Here is an 18,661-nt window from a genome sequence, read left to right on the forward strand (position 1 = left end):
AATAATTTTAAAGCCAGGTGTTCCACACGAACTGCACACACTTGTTGGTAATAAACCTCCTTTGATTTGTCCCTAGCAATAATGTCTCAGTGCTGGCATTTTAGAGACAAGAAATGGGGTGGGAGCCGATTGTTACTCGAAAAAAGAGCAACAGTGATGAAGACAACTGTTTAACTTAGCCTGTTATCTCCATATGCAAGAATCTAGTCTTTGCAGTGGGCGACACAATCATACCTTGACAAATACACAAGGGATTTTTCAGAGATTTTTCAAGGTTTGTCCTTCGCTTACGGCCATACCACCCTGAAAAAGCCCGATCCCGTCTGATCTCGGAAGCTATCCAGGTTTGGGCCTGGTCAGTACCTGTATGGGCGACCTCTTGGGAATACCAGGTGCTGTAAGCTTTTTCACTAATTTGTTATAAAATACAGTTTTTTTCACTTCACCACACCTTTGAACCGCTTCGTCATTGAATAATTTTAAAGCCAGGTGTTCCACACGAACTGCACACACTTGTTGGTAATAAACCTCCTTTGATTTGTCCCTAGCAATAATGTCTCAGTGCTGGCATTTTAGAGACAAGAAATGGGGTGGGAGCCAATTGTTAGAGTCTAAAGAAGAGCAACATGATGAAGACAACTGTTTAACTTAGCCTTTTACCTCTGTATGCAAGAATCTAGTCTTTGCAGTGGGCAACACAATCATACATTGACAAATACACAAGGGATTTTTCAGAGATTTTTCAAGGATTTTCCTTCGCTTACAGCCATACCACCCTGAAAAAGCCCGATCCCCTCTCATCTCGAAAGCAATCCAGGGTTGGGCCTGGTCAGTACCTGTATGGGCGACCTCTTGGGAATACCAGGTGCTGTAAGCTTTTTCACTAATTTGTTATAAAATACAGTTTTTTTCACTTCACCACACCTTTGAACCGCTTCGTCATTGAATAATTTTAAAGCCAGGTGTTCCACACGAACTGCACACACTTGTTGGTAATAAACCTCCTTTGATTTGTCCCTAGCAATAATGTCTCAGTGCTGGCATTTTAGAGACAAGAAATGGGGTGGGAGCCAATTGTTAGAGTCTAAAGAAGAGCAACAATGATGAAGACAACTGTTTAACTTAGCCTTTTACCTCTATATGCAAGAATCTAGTCTTTGCAGTGGGCGACACAATCATACCTTGACAAATACACAAGGGATTTTTCAGAGATTTTTCAAGATTTTTCCATCGCTTACAGCCATACCACCCTGAAAAAGCCCGATCCCGTCTGATCTCGGAAGCAATCCAGGGTTGGGCCTGGTCAGTACCTGTATGGGAGACCTCTTGGGAATACCAGGTGCTGTAAGCTTTTTCACTAATTTGTTATAAAATACAGTTTTTTTCACTTCAGCACATCTTTGAACAGTTTTGTCACTGAATAATTTTAAAGCCAGGTGTTCCACACAAACTGCACACACTTGCTGCTAATAAACCTCCTTTGATTTGTCCCTAGCAATAATGTCTCAGTGCTGGCTTTTTAGAGACAAGAAATGGGGTGGGAGCCGATTGTTAGAGTCTAAAGAAGAGCAACATGATGAAGACAACTGTTTAACTTAGCCTTTTACCTCCATATGCAAGAATCGTCTTTGCAGTGGGCGACACAATCATACCTTGACAAATACACAAGGGATTTTTCAGAGATTTTTCAAGGTTTTTCCTTCACTTACAGCCATACCACCCTGAAAAAGCCCTATCCCGTTTGATCTCGGAAGCAATCCAGGGTTGGGTCTGGTCAGTATCTGTATGGGAGACCTCTTGGGAATACCAGGTGCTGTAAGCTTTTTCACTAATTTGTTATAAAATACAGTTTTTTTCACTTCACCACATCTTTGAACAGTTTCGTCATTGAATAATTTTAAAGCCAGGTGTTCCACACGAACTGCACACACTTGTTGGTAATAAACCTCCTTTGATTTGTCCCTAGCAATAATGTCTCAGTGCTGGCATTTTAGAGACAAGAAATGGGGTGGGAGCCAATTGTTAGAGTCTAAAGAAGAGCAACAATGATGAAGACAACTGTTTAACTTAGCCTTTTACCTCTATATGCAAGAATCTAGTCTTTGCAGTGGGCGACACAATCATACCTTGACAAATACACAAGGGATTTTTCAGAGATTTTTCAAGATTTTTCCATCGCTTACAGCCATACCACCCTGAAAAAGCCCGATCCCGTCTGATCTCGGAAGCAATCAAGGGTTGGGCCTGGTCAGTACCTGTATGGGAGACCTCTTGGGAATACCAGGTGCTGTAAGCTTTTTCACTAATTTGTTATAAAATACAGTTTTTTTCACTTCAGCACATCTTTGAACAGTTTTGTCACTGAATAATTTTAAAGCCAGGTGTTCCACACAAACTGCACACACTTGCTGCTAATAAACCTCCTTTGATTTGTCCCTAGCAATAATGTCTCAGTGCTGGCATTTTAGAGACAAGAAATGGGGTGGGAGCCGATTGTTACTCGAAAAAAGAGCAACAGTGATGAAGACAACTGTTTAACTTAGCCTGTTATCTCCATATGCAAGAATCTAGTCTTTGCAGTGGGCGACACAATCATACCTTGACAAATACACAAGGGATTTTTCAGAGATTTTTCAAGGTTTGTCCTTCGCTTACGGCCATACCACCCTGAAAAAGCCTGATCCCGTCTGATCTCGGAAGCTATCCAGGTTTGGGCCTGGTCAGTACCTGTATGGGCGACCTCTTGGGAATACCAGGTGCTGTAAGCTTTTTCACTAATTTGTTATAAAATACAGTTTTTTTCACTTCACCACACCTTTGAACCGCTTCGTCATTGAATAATTTTAAAGCCAGGTGTTCCACACGAACTGCACACACTTGTTGGTAATAAACCTCCTTTGATTTGTCCCTAGCAATAATGTCTCAGTGCTGGCATTTTAGAGACAAGAAATGGGGTGGGAGCCAATTGTTAGAGTCTAAAGAAGAGCAACATGATGAAGACAACTGTTTAACTTAGCCTTTTACCTCTGTATGCAAGAATCTAGTCTTTGCAGTGGGCAACACAATCATACATTGACAAATACACAAGGGATTTTTCAGAGATTTTTCAAGGATTTTCCTTCGCTTACAGCCATACCACCCTGAAAAAGCCCGATCCCCTCTCATCTCGGAAGCAATCCAGGGTTGGGCCTGGTCAGTACCTGTATGGGAGACCTCTTGGGAATACCAGGTGCTGTAAGCTTTTTCACTAATTTGTTATAAAATACAGTTTTATTCACTTCACCACATCTTTGAACAGCTTCATCATTGAATAATTTTAAAGCCAGGTGTTCCACACGAACTGCACACACTTGTTGGTAATAAACCTCCTTTGATTTGTCCCTAGCAATAATGTCTCAGTGCTGGCATTTTAGAGACAAGAAATGGGGTGGGAGCCAATTGTTAGAGTCTAAAGAAGAACAACGATGATGAAGACAACTGTTTAACTTAGCCTTTTACCTCTACATGCAAGAATCTAGTCTTTGCAGTGGGTGACACAATCATACCTTGACAAATACACAAGGGATTTTTCAGAGATTTTTCAAGGTTTTTCCTTCGCTTACAGCCATACCACCCTGAAAAAGCCCGATCCTGTCTGATCTCGGAAGCAATCCAGGGTTGGGCCTGTCAGTACCTGTATGGGAGACCTCTTGGGAATACCAGGTGCTGTAAGCTTTTTCACTAATTTGTTATAAAATACAGATTTTTTCACTTCACCACATCTTTGAACAGCTTCGTCATTGAATAATTTTAAAGCCCGGTTTTCCACACGAACTGCACACACTTGTTGGTAATAAACCTCCTTTGATTTGTCCCTAGCAATAATGTCTCAGTGCTGGCATTTTAGAGACAAGAAATTGTGTGGGAGCCATTTGTTAGAGTATAAAGAAGAGCAACAATGATGAAGACAACTGTTTAACTTAGCCTTTTACCTCTATATGCAAGAATCTAGTCTTTGCAGTGTGCGACACAATCATACCTTGACAAATACACAAGGGATTTTTCAGAGATTTTTCAAGGTTTTTCCATCGCTTACAGCCATACCACCCTGAAAAAGCCCGATCCCGTCTGATCTCGGAAGCAATCCAGGGTTGGGCCTGGTCAGTACCTGTTTTGGAGACCTCTTGGGAATACCAGGTGCTGTAAGCTTTTTCACTAATTTGTTATAAAATACACTTTTTTTTCACTTCACCACAGCTTTGAACAGGTTCGTCATTGAATAATTTTAAAGCCAGGTTTTCCACACGAACAGCACACACTTGTTGGTAATAAACCTCCTTTGATTTGTCCCTAGCAATAATGTCTCAGTGCTGGCATTTTAGAGACAAGAAATGGGGTGGGAGCCAATTGTTAGAGTCTAAAGAAGAGCAACAATGATGAAGATAACTGTTTAACTTAGCCTTTTACCTCTGTATGCAAGAATCTAGTCTTTGCAGTGGGCGACACAATCATACCTTGACAAATACACAAGGGATTTTTCAGAGATTTTTCAAGGTTTTTCCATCGCTTACAGCCATACCACCCTGAAAAAGCCTGATCCCGTCTAATCTCGGAATCAATCAAGGGTTGGGCCTGGTCAGTACCTGTATGGGAGACCTCTTGGGAATACCAGGTGCTGTAAGCTTTTTCACTAATTTGTTATAAAATACAATTTTTTTCACTTCACCACAGCTTTGAACAGTTTCGTCATTGAATAATTTTAAAGCCAGGTGTTCCACACGAACTGCACACACTTGTTGGTAATAAACCTCCTTTGATTTGTCCCTAGCAATAATGTCTCAGTGCTGGCATTTTAGAGACAAGAAATGGGGTGGGAGCCAATTGTTACTCAAAAAAAGAGCAACAGTGATGAAGACAACTGTTTAACTTAGCCTTTTACCTCCATATGCAAGAATCTAGTCTTTGCAGTGGGCGACACAATCATACTTTGACATATACACAAGGGATTTTTCAGAGATTTTTCAAGGTTTTTCCATGGCTTACGGCCATACCACCCTGAAAAAGCCCGATCCTGTCTGATCTCGGAATCAATCAAGGGTTGGGCCTGTTCAGTACCTGTATGGGAGACCTCTTGGCAATACCAGGTGCTGTAAGCTTTTTCACTAATTTGTTATAAAATACAGTTTTTTTCACTTCACCACATCTTTGAACAGTTTCGTCATCTAATAATTTTAAAGCCAGGTGTTCCACACGAACTGCACACACTTGTTGGTAATAAACCTCCTTTGATTTGTCCCTAGCAATAATGTCTCAGTGCTGGCATTTTAGAGACAAGAAATGGGGTGGGAGCCGATTGTTACTCGAAAAAAGAGCAACCGTGATGAAGGCAACTGTTTAACTTAGCCTTTTACCTCAATATGCAAGAATCTAGTCTTTGCAGTGGGCGACACAATCATACTTTGACAAATACACAAGGGATTTTTCAGAGATTTTTCACGGTTTGTCCTTCGCTTACGGCCATACCACCCTGAAAAAGCCCAATCCCGTCTGATCTCGGAAGCAATCCAGGGTTGGGCCTGGTCAGTACCTGTAAGGGAGACCTCTTGGGAATACCAGGTGCTGTAAGCTTTTTCACTAATTTGTATAAAGTAAAATTTTTTTCACTTCACCACAGCTTTGAACAGCTTCGTCATTGAATAATTGTAAAGCCAGGTGTTCCAAACAAACTGCACACACTTGTTGGTAATAAACCTCCTTTGATTTGTCCCTAGCAATAATGTCTCAGTGCTGGCATTTTAGAGACAAGAAATGGGGTGGGAGCCAATTGTTAGCGTCTAAAGAAGAGCAACATGATGAAGACAACTTTTTAACTTAGCCTTTTACCTCCATATGCAAGTATCTAGTCTTTGCAGTGGGCGACACAATCATACCTTGACAAATACACAAGGGATTTTTTAAAGATTTTTCAAGGAATTTCCTTCGCTTACGTTCATACCACCCTGAAAAAGCCCGATCTCGTCTGATCTCGGAAGCAATCCAGGGTTGGGCCTGGTCAGTACCTGTATGGGAGACCTCTTGGGAATACCAGGTGCTTTATGCTTTTTCACTAATTTGTTATAAAATACAGTTTTTTTCACTTCACCACATCTTTGAACAGCTTCGTCATTGAATAATTTTAAAGCCAGGTGTTCCACACGAACTGCACACACTTGTTGGTAATAAACCTCCTTTGATTTGTCCCTAGCAATAATGTCTCAGTGCTGGCATTTTAGAGACAAGAAATGGGGTGGGAGCCAATTGTTGGAGTCTAAAGAAGAGCAACATGATGAAGACAGCTGTTTAACTTAGCCTTTTACCTCCATATGCAAGAATCTAGTCTTTGCAGTGGGCGACACAATCATACTTTGACAAATACACAAGGGATTTTTCAGAGATTTTTCAAGGAATCTCCTTCGCTTACGGCCATACCACCCTGAAAAAGCCCGATCTCGTCTGATCTCGGAAGCAATCCAGGGTTGGGCCTGGTCAGCACCTGTATGGGAGACCTCTTGGGAATACCAGGTGCTGTAAGCTTTTTCACTAATTTGTTATAAAATACAGTTTTTTTTCACTTCACCACATCTTTGAACAGTTTCGTCATTGAATAATTTTAAAGCCAGGTGTTCCACACGAACTGCACACACTTGTTGGTAATAAACCTCCTTTGATTTGTCCCTAGCAATAATGTCTCAGTGCTGGCATTTTAGAGACAAGAAATGGGGTGGGAGCCGATTGTTACTTGAAAAAAGAGCAACAGTGATGAAGGCAACTGTTTAACTTAGCCTTTTACCTCCATTTGCAAGAATCTAGTCTTTGCAGTGGGCGACACAATCATACTTTGACAAATACACAAGGGATTTTTCAGAGATTTTTAAAGGTTTGTCCTTCGCTTACGGCCATACCACCCTGAAAAAGCCCATTCCCGTCTGATCTCGGAAGCAATCCATGGTTGGGCCTGGTCATTACCTTTATGGGAGACCTCTTGGGAATACCAGGTGCTGTAAGCTTTTTCACTAATTTGTTATAAAATACAATATTTTTCACTTCACCACAGCTTTGAACAGCTTCTTCATTGAATAATTTAAAAGCCAGGTGTTCCACACGAACTGCTATACTTGTTGGTAAAAAACCTCCTTTGATTTGTCCCTAGCAATAATGTCTCAGTGCTGGCATTTTAGAGACAAGAAATGGGGTGGGAGCCAATTATTAGAGTCTAAAGAAGAGCAACAATGATGAAGACAACTGTTTAACTTAGCCTTTTACCTCTATATGCAAGAATCTAGTCTTTGCAGTGGGCGAAACAATCATACTTTGACAAATACACAAGGGATTTTTCAGAGATCTTTCAAGGTTTTTCTACCGCTTACGGCCATACCACCCTGAAAAAGCCAGATCCCGTCTGATCTCGGAAGCAATCCAGGGTTCCGCCTGGTCAGTACCTGTATGGGAGACCTCTTGGGAATACCAGGTGCTGTAAGCATTTTCACTAATTTGTTATAAAATACAGTTTTTTTCACTTCACCACATCTTTGAACAGCTTCGTCATTGAATAATTTTAAAGCCAGGTGTTCCACACGAACTGCACACACTTGTTGGTAATAAACCTCCTTTGATTTGTCCCTAGCAATAATGTCGCAGTGCTGGCATTTTAGAGACAATAAATGGGGTGGGAGCCGATTGTTACTCGAAAAAAGAGCAACAGTGATGAAGACAACTGTTTAACTTAGCCTTTTACCTCTATATGCAAGAATCTAGTCTTTGCAGTGGGCGACACAATCATACTTTGACAAATACACAAGGGATTTTTAAGAGAGTTTTCAATGTATGTCCTTCGCTTATAGTTCAAACCACCCTGAAAAAGCCCAATCCCATCTGATCTTGGAAGCAATCCAGGGTTGGGCCTGGTCAGTACCTGTATGGGAGACCTCTTGGGAATACCAGGTGCTGTAAGCTTTTTCACTAATTTGTTATAAAATACAATTTTTTTCACTTCACCACAGCTTTGAACAGCTTCGTCATTGAATAATTTTAAAGCCAGGTGTTCCACACGAACTGCACACACTTGTTGGTAATAAACCTCCTTTGATTTGTCCCTAGCAATAATGTCTCAGTGCTGGCATTTTAGAGACAAGAAATGGGGTGGGAGCCGATTGTTACTCGAAAAAAGAGCAACCGTGATGAAGGCAACTGTTTAACTTAGCCTTTTACCTCAATATGCAAGAATCTAGTCTTTGCAGTGGGCGACAAAATCATACTTTGACAAATACACAAGGGATTTTTCAGAGATTTTTCAAGGTTTGTCCTTCGCTTACGGCCATACCACCCTGAAAAAGCCCAATCCCGTCTGATCTCGGAAGCAATCCAGGGTTGGGCCTGGTCAGTACCTGTAAGGGAGACCTCTTGGGAAACCCAGGTGCTGTAAGCTTTTTCACTAATTTGTTATAAAGTACAATTTTTTTCACTTCACCACAGCTTTGAACAGCTTCGTCATTGAATAATTGTAAAGCCAGGTGTTCCAAACAAACTGCACACACTTGTTGGTAATAAACCTCCTTTGATTTGTCCCTAGCAATAATGTCTCAGTGCTGGCATTTTAGAGACAAGAAATGGGGTGGGAGCCAATTGTTAGCGTCTAAAGAAGAGCAACATGATGAAGACAACTGTTTAACTTAGCCTTTTACCTCCATATGCAAGTATCTAGTCTTTGCAGTGGGCGACACAATCATACCTTGACAAATACACAAGGGATTTTTTAAAGATTTTTCAAGGAATTTCCTTCGCTTACGTTCATACCACCCTGAAAAAGCCCGATCTCGTCTGATCTCGGAAGCAATCCAGGGTTGGGCATGGTCAGTACCTGTATGGGAGACCTCTTGGGAATACCAGGTGCTTTATGCTTTTTCACTAATTTGTTATAAAATACAGTTTTTTTCACTTCACCACATCTTTGAACAGCTTCGTCATTGAATAATTTTAAAGCCAGGTGTTCCACACGAACTGCACACACTTGTTGGTAATAAACCTCCTTTGATTTGTCCCTAGCAATAATGTCTCAGTGCTGGCATTTTAGAGACAAGAAATGGGGTGGGAGCCAATTGTTGGAGTCTAAAGAAGAGCAACATGATGAAGACACCTGTTTAACTTAGCCTTTTACCTCCATATGCAAGAATCTAGTCTTTGCAGTGGGCGACACAATCATACCTTGACAAATACACAAGGGATTTTTAAGAGATTTTTCAAGGAATCTCCTTCGCTTACGGCCATACCACCCTGAAAAAGCCCGATCTCGTCTGATCTCGGAAGCAATCCAGGGTTGGGCCTGGTCAGCACCTGTATGGGAGACCTCTTGGGAATACCAGGTGCTGTAAGCTTTTTCACTAATTTGTTATAAAATACAATTTTTTCACTTCACCACAGCTTTGAACAGCTTCGTCATTGAATAATTTTAAAGCCAGGTTTTCCACACGAACAGCACACAGTTGTTGGTAATAAACCTCCTTTGATTTGTCCCCAGCAATAATGTCTCAGTGCTGGCATTTTAGAGACATGAAATGGGGTGGGAGCCAATTGTTAGAGTCTAAAGAAGAGCAACAATGATGAAGACAACTGTTTAACTTAGCCTTTTACCTCTGTATGCAAGAATCTAGTCTTTGCAGTGGGCGACACAATCTTACCTTGACAAATACACAAGGGATTTTTCAGAGATTTTTCAAGGTTTTTCCATCACTTACAGCCATACCACCCTGAAAAAGCCCAATCCCGTCTGATCTTGGAGGTAATCCAGGGTTGGGCCTGGTCAGTACCTGTATGGGAGACCTCTTGGGAATACCAGGTGCTGTAAGCTTTTTCACTAATTTGTTATAAAATACAATTTTTTTCACTTCACCACAGCTTTGAACAGCTTCGTCATTGAATAATTTTAAAGCCAGGTGTTCCACACGAACTGCACACACTTGTTGGTAATAAACCTCCTTTGATTTGTCCCTAGCAATAATGTCTCAGTGCTGGCATTTTAGAGACAAGAAATGGGGTGGGAGCCGATTGTTACTCGAAAAAAGAGCAACAGTGATGAAGGCAACTGTTTAACTTAGCCTTTTACCTCCATATGCAAGAATCTAGTCTTTGCAGTGGGCGACACAATCATACTTTGGCAAATACACAAGGGATTTTTTAGAGATTTTTCAATGTTTGTCCTTCGCTTACGGCCATACCACCCTGAAAAAGCCCAATCCCGTCTGATCTCGGAAGCAATCCAGGGTTGGGCCTGGTCAGTACCTGTATGGGACACCTCTTGGGAATACCAGGTGCTGTAAGCTTTTTCACTAATTTGTTATAAAATACAATTTTTTCACTTCACCACAGCTTTGAAAAGCTTCGTCATTGAATAATTTTAAAGCCAGGTTTTCCACACGAACAGCACACACTTGTTGGTAATAAACCTCCTTTGATTTGTCCCTAGCAATAATGTCTCAGTGCTGGCATTTTAGAGACAAGAAATGGGGTGGGAGCCAATTGTTAGAGTCTAAAGAAGAGCAACAATGATGAAGATAACTGTTTAACTTAGCCTTTTACCTCTGTATGCAAGAATCTAGTCTTTGCAGTGGGCGACACAATCATACCTTGACAAATACACAAGGGATTTTTCAGAGATTTTTCAAGGTTTTTCCATCGCTTACAGCCATACCACCCTGAAAAAGCCCGATCCCGTCTGATCTCGGAATCAATCAAGGGTTGGGCCTGGTCAGTACCTGTATGGGAGACCTCTTGGGAATACCAGGTGCTGTAAGCTTTTTCACTAATTTGTTATAAAATACAATTTTTTTCACTTCACCACAGCTTTGAACAGTTTCGTCATTGAATAATTTTAAAGCCAGGTGTTCCACACGAACTGCACACACTTGTTGGTAATAAACCTCCTTTGATTTGTCCCTAGCAATAATGTCTCAGTGCTGGCATTTTAGAGACAAGAAATGGGGTGGGAGCCAATTGTTACTCAAAAAAAGAGCAACAGTGATGAAGACAACTGTTTAACTTAGCCTTTTACCTCCATATGCAAGAATCTAGTCTTTGCAGTGGGCGACACAATCATACTTTGACATATACACAAGGGATTTTTCAGAGATTTTTCAAGGTTTTTCCATGGCTTACGGCCATACCACCCTGAAAAAGCCCGATCCTGTCTGATCTCGGAATCAATCAAGGGTTGGGCCTGTTCAGTACCTGTATGGGAGACCTCTTGGCAATACCAGGTGCTGTAAGCTTTTTCACTAATTTGTTATAAAATACAGTTTTTTTCACTTCACCACATCTTTGAACAGTTTCGTCATCTAATAATTTTAAAGCCAGGTGTTCCACACGAACTGCACACACTTGTTGGTAATAAACCTCCTTTGATTTGTCCCTAGCAATAATGTCTCAGTGCTGGCATTTTAGAGACAAGAAATGGGGTGGGAGCCGATTGTTACTCGAAAAAAGAGCAACCGTGATGAAGGCAACTGTTTAACTTAGCCTTTTACCTCAATATGCAAGAATCTAGTCTTTGCAGTGGGCGACACAATCATACTTTGACAAATACACAAGGGATTTTTCAGAGATTTTTCAAGGTTTGTCCTTCGCTTACGGCCATACCACCCTGAAAAAGCCCAATCCCGTCTGATCTCGGAAGCAATCCAGGGTTGGGCCTGGTCAGTACCTGTAAGGGAGACCTCTTGGGAATACCAGGTGCTGTAAGCTTTTTCACTAATTTGTTATAAAGTAAAATTTTTTTCACTTCACCACAGCTTTGAACAGCTTCGTCATTGAATAATTGTAAAGCCAGGTGTTCCAAACAAACTGCACACACTTGTTGGTAATAAACCTCCTTTGATTTGTCCCTAGCAATAATGTCTCAGTGCTGGCATTTTAGAGACAAGAAATGGGGTGGGAGCCAATTGTTAGCATCTAAAGAAGAGCAACATGATGAAGACAACTGTTTAACTTAGCCTTTTACCTCCATATGCAAGTATCTAGTCTTTGCAGTGGGCGACACAATCATACCTTGACAAATACACAAGGGATTTTTTAAAGATTTTTCAAGGAATTTCCTTCGCTTACGTTCATACCACCCTGAAAAAGCCCGATCTCGTCTGATCTCGGAAGCAATCCAGGGTTGGGCCTGGTCAGTACCTGTATGGGAGACCTCTTGGGAATACCAGGTGCTTTATGCTTTTTCACTAATTTGTTATAAAATACAGTTTTTTTCACTTCACCACATCTTTGAACAGCTTCGTCATTGAATAATTTTAAAGCCAGGTGTTCCACACGAACTGCACACACTTGTTGGTAATAAACCTCCTTTGATTTGTCCCTAGCAATAATGTTTCAGTGCTGGCATTTTAGAGGCAAGAAATGGGGTGGGAGCCAATTGTTAGAGTCTAAAGAAGAGCAACAATGATGAAGACTACTGTTTAACTTAGCCTTTTACCTCTATATGCAAGAATCTAGTCTTTGCAGTGGGCGACACAATCATACCTTGACAAATACACAAGGGATTTTTCAGAGATTTTTCAAGGTTTTTCCATCGCTTACAGCCATACCACCCTGAAAAAGCCCGATCCCGCCTGATCTCGGAAGCAATCCAGGGTTGGGCCTGGTCAGTACCTGTATGGGAGACCTCTTGGGAATACCTGGTACTGTAAGCTTTTTCACTAATTTGTTATAAAATACAGTTTTTTTCACTTCACCACATCTTTGAACAGCTTCGTCATTGAATAATTTTAAAGCCAGGTGTTCCACACGAACTGCACACACTTGTTGGTAATAAACCTCCTTTGATTTGTCCCTAGCAATAATGTCTCAGTGCTGGCATTTTAGAGACAAGAAATGGGGTGGGAGCCAATTGTTAGAGTCTAAAGAAGAACAACATGATGAAGACAACTGTTTAAGTTAGCCTTTTACCTCCATATGCAAGAATCTAGGCTTTGCAGTGGGCGACACAATCATACTTTGAAAAATACACAAGGGATTTTTTAGAGATTTTTCAAGGTTTTTCCTATGCTTATGGCCATGCCACCCTGAAAAAGCACTATTCCGTCTGATCTCGGAAACTATCCAGGGTAGAGCCTGGTCAGTACCTGTATGGGAGACCTCTTTGGAATACCAGGTGCTGTAAGCTTTTTCACTAATTTGTTATAAAATACAGTTTTTTTTCACTTCACCACATCTTTGAACAGCTTCGTCATTGAATAATTTTAAAGCCAGGTGTTCCACACGAACTGCACACACTTGTTGGTAATAAACCTCCTTTGATTTGTCCCTAGCAATAATGTCTCAGTGCTGGCAATTTACAGACAAGAAATGGGGTGGGAGCCGATTGGTACTCGAAAAAAGAGCAACAGTGATGAAGGCAACTGTATAACTTAGCCTTTTACCTCCATATGCAAGAATCTAGTCTTTGCAGTGGGCGACACAATCATACCTTGACAAATACACAAGGGATTTTTCAGAGATTTTTCAAGGCTTTTCTTTCGCTTACGGCCATACCACCCTGAAAAAGCCCTATCCCGTCTGATCACGGAAGCAATCCAGGGTTGGGCCTGGTCAGCACCTGTATGGGAGACCTCTTGGGAATACCAGGCGCTGTAAGCTTTTTCACTATTTTGTTTTAAAATACAGTTTTTTTCACTTCACCACAGCTTTGAACAGGTTCGTCATTGAATAATTTTAAAGCCAGGTGTTCCACACGAACTGCACACACTTGTTGGTAATAAACCTCCTTTGATTTGTCCCTAGCAATAATGTCTCAGTGCTGGCATTTTAGAGACAAGAAATGGGGTGGGAGCCGATTGTTACTCGAAAAAAGAGCAACAGTGATGAAGACAACTGTTTAACTTAGCCTTTTACCTCCATATGCAAAAATCTAGTCTTTGCAGTGGGCGACACAATCATACTTTGACAAATACACAAGGGATTTTTCAGAGATTTTTCAAAGTTTTTCCATCGCTTATGGCCATACCACCCTGAAAAAGTCCGATCTCGGAATCAATCCAGGGTTGGCCCTGGTCAGTACCTGTATGGGAGACCTCTTGGGAATACCAGGTGCTGTAAGCTTTTTCACTAATTTGTTATAAAATACAGTTTTTTTCACTTCACCACAGCTTTGAACAGGTTCCTCATTGAATAATTTTAAAGCCAGGTGTTCCAAACGAACTGCACACACTTGTTGGTAATAAACCTCCTTTGATTTGTCCCTAGCAATAATGTTTCAGTGCTGGCATTTTAGAGGCAAGAAATGGGGTGGGAGCCAATTGTTAGAGTCTAAAGAAGAGCAACAATGATGAAGACTACAGTTTAACTTAGCCTTTTACCTCTATATGCAAGAATCTAGTCTTTGCAGTGGGCGACACAATCATACCTTGACAAATACACAAGGGATTTTTCAGAGATTTTTCAAGGTTTTTCCATCGCTTACAGCCATACCACCCTGAAAAAGACCGATCCCGCCTGATCTCGGAAGCAATCCAGGGTTGGGCCTGGTCAGTACCTGTATGGGAGACCTCTTGGGAATACCTGGTGCTGTAAGCTTTTTCACTAATTTGTTATAAAATACAGTTTTTTTCACTTCACCACATCTTTGAACAGCTTCGTCATTGAATAATTTTAAAGCCAGGTGTTCCAAACGAACTGCACACACTTGTTGGTAATAAACCTCCTTTGACTTGTCCCTAGCAATAATGTCTCAGTGCTGGCATTTTAGAGACAAGAAATGGGGTGGGAGCCAATTGTTAGAGTCTAAAGAAGAGCAACATGATGAAGACAACTGTTTAAGTTAGCCTTTTACCTCCATATGCAAGAATCTAGGCTTTGCAGTGGGCGACACAATCATACTTTGAAAAATACACAAGGGATTTTTTAGAGATTTTTCAAGGTTTTTCCTATGCTTATGGCCATGCCACCCTGAAAAAGCACTATTCCGTCTGATCTCGGAAGCTATCCAGGGTAGAGCCTGGTCAGTACCTGTATGGGAGACCTCTTGGGAATACCAGGTGCTGTAAGCTTTTTCACTAATTTGTTATAAAATACAGTTTTTTTCACTTCACCACATCTTTGAACAGCTTCGTCATTGAATAATTTTAAAGCCAGGTTTTCCACACGAACTGCACACACTTGTTGGTAATAAACCTCCTTTGATTTGTCCCTAGCAATAATGTCTCTGTGCTGGCATTTTAGAGACAAGAAATGGGGTGGGAGCCGATTGTTACTCTAAAAAAGAGCAACAGTGATGAAGACAACTGTTTAACTAAGCCTTTTACCACCATTTGCAAGAATCTAGACTTTGCAGTGGGCGACACAATCATACTTTTACAAATACACAAGGAATTTTTCAGAGAAATTTCAAAGTTTTTCCTTCGCTTACAGCCATACCACCCTGAAAATGCCCGATCCCATTTGATCTCAGAAGCAATCCAGGGTTGGGCCTGGTCAGTACCTGTATGGGAGACCTCTTGGGAATACTAGGTGCTGTAAGCTTTTTCACTAATTTGTTATACAATACCGTTTATTTCACTTCACCACATCTTTGAACAGCTTCATCATTCAATAATTTTAATGCCAGGTGTTCCACACGAACTGCACACACTTGTTGGTAATAAACCTCCTTTGATTTGTCCCTAGCAATAATGTCTCAGTGCTGGCATTTTAGAGACAAGAAATGGGGTGGGAGCCGATTGTTACTCGAAAAAAGAGCAACAGTGATGAAGGCAACTGTTTAACTTAGCCTTTTACCTCCATATGCAAGAATCTAGGCTTTGCAGTGGGCGACACAATCATACTTTGACAAATACACAAGGGATTTTTCAGAGATTTTTGAAGGTTTGTCCTTCGCTTACGGCCATACTACCCTGAAAAAGCCCAATCCCGTCTGATCTCGGAAGCAATCCAGGGTCGGGCCTGGTCAGTACCTGTATGGGAGACCTCTTGGGAATACCAGGTGCTGTAAGCTTTTTCACTAATTTGTTATAAAATAAAAATTTTTTCACTTCACCACAGCTTTGAACAGGTTCGTCATTGAATAATTTTAAAGCCAGGTGTTCCACACGAACTGCACACACTTGTTGGTAATTAACCTCCTTTGATTTGTCCCTAGCAATAATGTCTAAGTGCTGGCATTTTAGAGACAAGAAATGGGGTGGGAGCCAATTGTTAGAGTCTAAAGAAGAGCAACAATTATGAAGGCAACTGTTTAACTTAGCCTTTTACCTCTATATGCAAGAATCTAGTCTTTGCAGTGGGCGACACAATCATACCTTGACAAATACACAAGGGATTTTTCAGAGATTTTTCAAGGTTTTTCCATCGCTTACAGCCATACCACCCTGAAAAAGCCCGATCCCGTCTGATCTCGGAAGCAATCCAGGGTTGGGCCTGGTCAGTACCTGTTTTGGAGACCTCTTGGGAATACCAGGTGCTGTAAGCTTTTTCACTAATTTGTTATAAAATACACTTTTTTTTCACTTCACCACAGCTTTGAACAGGTTCGTCATTGAATAATTTTAAAGCCAGGTTTTCCACACGAACAGCACACACTTGTTGGTAATAAACCTCCTTTGATTTGTCCCTAGCAATAATGTCTCAGTGCTGGCATTTTAGAGACAAGAAATGGGGTGGGAGCCAATTGTTAGAGTCTAAAGAAGAGCAACAATGATGAAGATAACTGTTTAACTTAGCCTTTTACCTCTGTATGCAAGAATCTAGTCTTTGCAGTGGGCGACACAATCATACCTTGACAAATACACAAGGGATTTTTCAGAGATTTTTCAAGGTTTTTCCATCGCTTACAGCCATACCACCCTGAAAAAGCCTGATCCCGTCTGATCTCGGAATCAATCAAGGGTTGGGCCTGGTCAGTACCTGTATGGGAGACCTCTTGGGAATACCAGGTGCTGTAAGCTTTTTCAATAATTTGTTATAAAATACAATTTTTTTCACTTCACCACAGCTTTGAACAGTTTCGTCATTGAATAATTTTAAAGCCAGGTGTTCCACACGAACTGCACACACTTGTTGGTAATAAACCTCCTTTGATTTGTCCCTAGCAATAATGTCTCAGTGCTGGCATTTTAGAGACAAGAAATGGGGTGGGAGCCAATTGTTACTCAAAAAAAGAGCAACAGTGATGAAGACAACTGTTTAACTTAGCCTTTTACCTCCATATGCAAGAATCTAGTCTTTGCAGTGGGCGACACAATCATACTTTGACATATACACAAGGGATTTTTCAGAGATTTTTCAAGGTTTTTCCATGGCTTACGGCCATACCACCCTGAAAAAGCCCGATCCTGTCTGATCTTGGAATCAATCAAGGGTTGGGCCTGTTCAGTACCTGTATGGGAGACCTCTTGGCAATACCAGGTGCTGTAAGCTTTTTCACTAATTTGTTATAAAATACAGTTTTTTTCACTTCACCACATCTTTGAACAGTTTCGTCATCTAATAATTTTAAAGCCAGGTGTTCCACACGAACTGCACACACTTGTTGGTAATAAACCTCCTTTGATTTGTCCCTAGCAATAATGTCTCAGTGCTGGCATTTTAGAGACAAGAAATGGGGTGGGAGCCGATTGTTACTCGAAAAAAGAGCAACCGTGATGAAGGCAACTGTTTAACTTAGCCTTTTACCTCAATATGCAAGAATCTAGTCTTTGCAGTGGGCGACACAATCATACTTTGACAAATACACAAGGGATTTTTCAGAGATTTTTCACGGTTTGTCCTTCGCTTACGGCCATACCACCCTGAAAAAGCCCAATCCCGTCTGATCTCGGAAGCAATCCAGGGTTGGGCCTGGTCAGTACCTGTAAGGGAGACCTCTTGGGAATACCAGGTGCTGTAAGCTTTTTCACTAATTTGTATAAAGTAAAATTTTTTTCACTTCACCACAGCTTTGAACAGCTTCGTCATTGAATAATTGTAAAGCCAGGTGTTCCAAACAAACTGCACACACTTGTTGGTAATAAACCTCCTTTGATTTGTCCCTAGCAATAATGTCTCAGTGCTGGCATTTTAGAGACAAGAAATGGGGTGGGAGCCAATTGTTAGCGTCTAAAGAAGAGCAACATGATGAAGACAACTTTTTAACTTAGCCTTTTACCTCCATATGCAAGTATCTAGTCTTTGCAGTGGGCGACACAATCATACCTTGACAAATACACAAGGGATTTTTTAAAGATTTTTCAAGGAATTTCCTTCGCTTACGTTCATACCACCCTGAAAAAGCCCGATCTCGTCTGATCTCGGAAGCAATCCAGGGTTGGGCCTGGTCAGTACCTGTATGGGAGACCTCTTGGGAATACCAGGTGCTTTATGCTTTTTCACTAATTTGTTATAAAATACAGTTTTTTTCACTTCACCACATCTTTGAACAGCTTCGTCATTGAATAATTTTAAAGCCAGGTGTTCCACACGAACTGCACACACTTGTTGGTAATAAACCTCCTTTGATTTGTCCCTAGCAATAATGTCTCAGTGCTGGCATTTTAGAGACAAGAAATGGGGTGGGAGCCAATTGTTGGAGTCTAAAGAAGAGCAACATGATGAAGACAGCTGTTTAACTTAGCCTTTTACCTCCATATGCAAGAATCTAGTCTTTGCAGTGGGCGACACAATC

At 41.1% G+C, this 18,661-nt stretch overlaps 3 non-coding genes and 36 pseudogenes across 3 annotated transcripts; all 39 read left to right on the forward strand.

The window, feature by feature from the left end:
- Positions 1-285: 285 nt before the first annotated feature.
- On the forward strand, positions 286-404 carry LOC139066633 (5S ribosomal RNA). Its single transcript, XR_011519537.1, has one exon. It is a non-coding gene; the product is annotated as a 5S ribosomal RNA (ribosomal RNA).
- Positions 405-758: 354 nt separating this feature from the next.
- Positions 759-877, forward strand: LOC139067814 (5S ribosomal RNA; annotated as a pseudogene).
- A 355-nt stretch (positions 878-1,232) lies between these two features.
- LOC139066433 (5S ribosomal RNA) lies at positions 1,233-1,351 on the forward strand. The gene has a single exon (XR_011519330.1). It is a non-coding gene; the product is annotated as a 5S ribosomal RNA (ribosomal RNA).
- A 352-nt stretch (positions 1,352-1,703) lies between these two features.
- On the forward strand, positions 1,704-1,822 carry LOC139067973 (5S ribosomal RNA; annotated as a pseudogene).
- A 355-nt stretch (positions 1,823-2,177) lies between these two features.
- LOC139066854 (5S ribosomal RNA) lies at positions 2,178-2,296 on the forward strand (annotated as a pseudogene).
- Positions 2,297-2,649: 353 nt separating this feature from the next.
- LOC139066900 (5S ribosomal RNA) lies at positions 2,650-2,768 on the forward strand (annotated as a pseudogene).
- Positions 2,769-3,122: 354 nt separating this feature from the next.
- LOC139067537 (5S ribosomal RNA) lies at positions 3,123-3,241 on the forward strand (annotated as a pseudogene).
- Positions 3,242-3,596: 355 nt separating this feature from the next.
- Positions 3,597-3,714, forward strand: LOC139067509 (5S ribosomal RNA; annotated as a pseudogene).
- A 355-nt stretch (positions 3,715-4,069) lies between these two features.
- On the forward strand, positions 4,070-4,188 carry LOC139067238 (5S ribosomal RNA; annotated as a pseudogene).
- A 356-nt stretch (positions 4,189-4,544) lies between these two features.
- On the forward strand, positions 4,545-4,663 carry LOC139067483 (5S ribosomal RNA; annotated as a pseudogene).
- Positions 4,664-5,016: 353 nt separating this feature from the next.
- On the forward strand, positions 5,017-5,135 carry LOC139067858 (5S ribosomal RNA; annotated as a pseudogene).
- Positions 5,136-5,488: 353 nt separating this feature from the next.
- LOC139067263 (5S ribosomal RNA) lies at positions 5,489-5,607 on the forward strand (annotated as a pseudogene).
- Positions 5,608-5,960: 353 nt separating this feature from the next.
- On the forward strand, positions 5,961-6,079 carry LOC139067889 (5S ribosomal RNA; annotated as a pseudogene).
- Positions 6,080-6,433: 354 nt separating this feature from the next.
- Positions 6,434-6,552, forward strand: LOC139067226 (5S ribosomal RNA; annotated as a pseudogene).
- A 354-nt stretch (positions 6,553-6,906) lies between these two features.
- LOC139068033 (5S ribosomal RNA) lies at positions 6,907-7,025 on the forward strand (annotated as a pseudogene).
- Positions 7,026-7,379: 354 nt separating this feature from the next.
- LOC139067993 (5S ribosomal RNA) lies at positions 7,380-7,498 on the forward strand (annotated as a pseudogene).
- Positions 7,499-7,851: 353 nt separating this feature from the next.
- On the forward strand, positions 7,852-7,971 carry LOC139067675 (5S ribosomal RNA; annotated as a pseudogene).
- A 353-nt stretch (positions 7,972-8,324) lies between these two features.
- On the forward strand, positions 8,325-8,443 carry LOC139067408 (5S ribosomal RNA; annotated as a pseudogene).
- Positions 8,444-8,797: 354 nt separating this feature from the next.
- LOC139068061 (5S ribosomal RNA) lies at positions 8,798-8,916 on the forward strand (annotated as a pseudogene).
- A 354-nt stretch (positions 8,917-9,270) lies between these two features.
- Positions 9,271-9,389, forward strand: LOC139067227 (5S ribosomal RNA; annotated as a pseudogene).
- Positions 9,390-9,743: 354 nt separating this feature from the next.
- On the forward strand, positions 9,744-9,862 carry LOC139067189 (5S ribosomal RNA; annotated as a pseudogene).
- Positions 9,863-10,215: 353 nt separating this feature from the next.
- Positions 10,216-10,334, forward strand: LOC139067230 (5S ribosomal RNA; annotated as a pseudogene).
- Positions 10,335-10,688: 354 nt separating this feature from the next.
- On the forward strand, positions 10,689-10,807 carry LOC139066631 (5S ribosomal RNA). The gene has a single exon (XR_011519535.1). It is a non-coding gene; the product is annotated as a 5S ribosomal RNA (ribosomal RNA).
- A 353-nt stretch (positions 10,808-11,160) lies between these two features.
- LOC139067860 (5S ribosomal RNA) lies at positions 11,161-11,279 on the forward strand (annotated as a pseudogene).
- A 353-nt stretch (positions 11,280-11,632) lies between these two features.
- Positions 11,633-11,751, forward strand: LOC139067264 (5S ribosomal RNA; annotated as a pseudogene).
- Positions 11,752-12,105: 354 nt separating this feature from the next.
- Positions 12,106-12,224, forward strand: LOC139067890 (5S ribosomal RNA; annotated as a pseudogene).
- A 355-nt stretch (positions 12,225-12,579) lies between these two features.
- LOC139067140 (5S ribosomal RNA) lies at positions 12,580-12,698 on the forward strand (annotated as a pseudogene).
- Positions 12,699-13,052: 354 nt separating this feature from the next.
- On the forward strand, positions 13,053-13,171 carry LOC139068126 (5S ribosomal RNA; annotated as a pseudogene).
- A 354-nt stretch (positions 13,172-13,525) lies between these two features.
- On the forward strand, positions 13,526-13,644 carry LOC139068063 (5S ribosomal RNA; annotated as a pseudogene).
- Positions 13,645-13,997: 353 nt separating this feature from the next.
- On the forward strand, positions 13,998-14,106 carry LOC139068134 (5S ribosomal RNA; annotated as a pseudogene).
- A 355-nt stretch (positions 14,107-14,461) lies between these two features.
- Positions 14,462-14,580, forward strand: LOC139067287 (5S ribosomal RNA; annotated as a pseudogene).
- A 354-nt stretch (positions 14,581-14,934) lies between these two features.
- LOC139068062 (5S ribosomal RNA) lies at positions 14,935-15,053 on the forward strand (annotated as a pseudogene).
- Positions 15,054-15,406: 353 nt separating this feature from the next.
- LOC139066928 (5S ribosomal RNA) lies at positions 15,407-15,525 on the forward strand (annotated as a pseudogene).
- Positions 15,526-15,878: 353 nt separating this feature from the next.
- On the forward strand, positions 15,879-15,997 carry LOC139067339 (5S ribosomal RNA; annotated as a pseudogene).
- A 355-nt stretch (positions 15,998-16,352) lies between these two features.
- Positions 16,353-16,471, forward strand: LOC139067239 (5S ribosomal RNA; annotated as a pseudogene).
- Positions 16,472-16,827: 356 nt separating this feature from the next.
- On the forward strand, positions 16,828-16,946 carry LOC139066895 (5S ribosomal RNA; annotated as a pseudogene).
- A 353-nt stretch (positions 16,947-17,299) lies between these two features.
- Positions 17,300-17,418, forward strand: LOC139068014 (5S ribosomal RNA; annotated as a pseudogene).
- Positions 17,419-17,771: 353 nt separating this feature from the next.
- Positions 17,772-17,890, forward strand: LOC139067265 (5S ribosomal RNA; annotated as a pseudogene).
- A 353-nt stretch (positions 17,891-18,243) lies between these two features.
- Positions 18,244-18,362, forward strand: LOC139067891 (5S ribosomal RNA; annotated as a pseudogene).
- Positions 18,363-18,661: the final 299 nt, after the last annotated feature.

Source organism: Nothobranchius furzeri, chromosome 2, assembly GCF_043380555.1.
Source record: "Nothobranchius furzeri strain GRZ-AD chromosome 2, NfurGRZ-RIMD1, whole genome shotgun sequence".
Classification (NCBI taxonomy): Eukaryota; Metazoa; Chordata; class Actinopteri; order Cyprinodontiformes; family Nothobranchiidae; genus Nothobranchius; species Nothobranchius furzeri.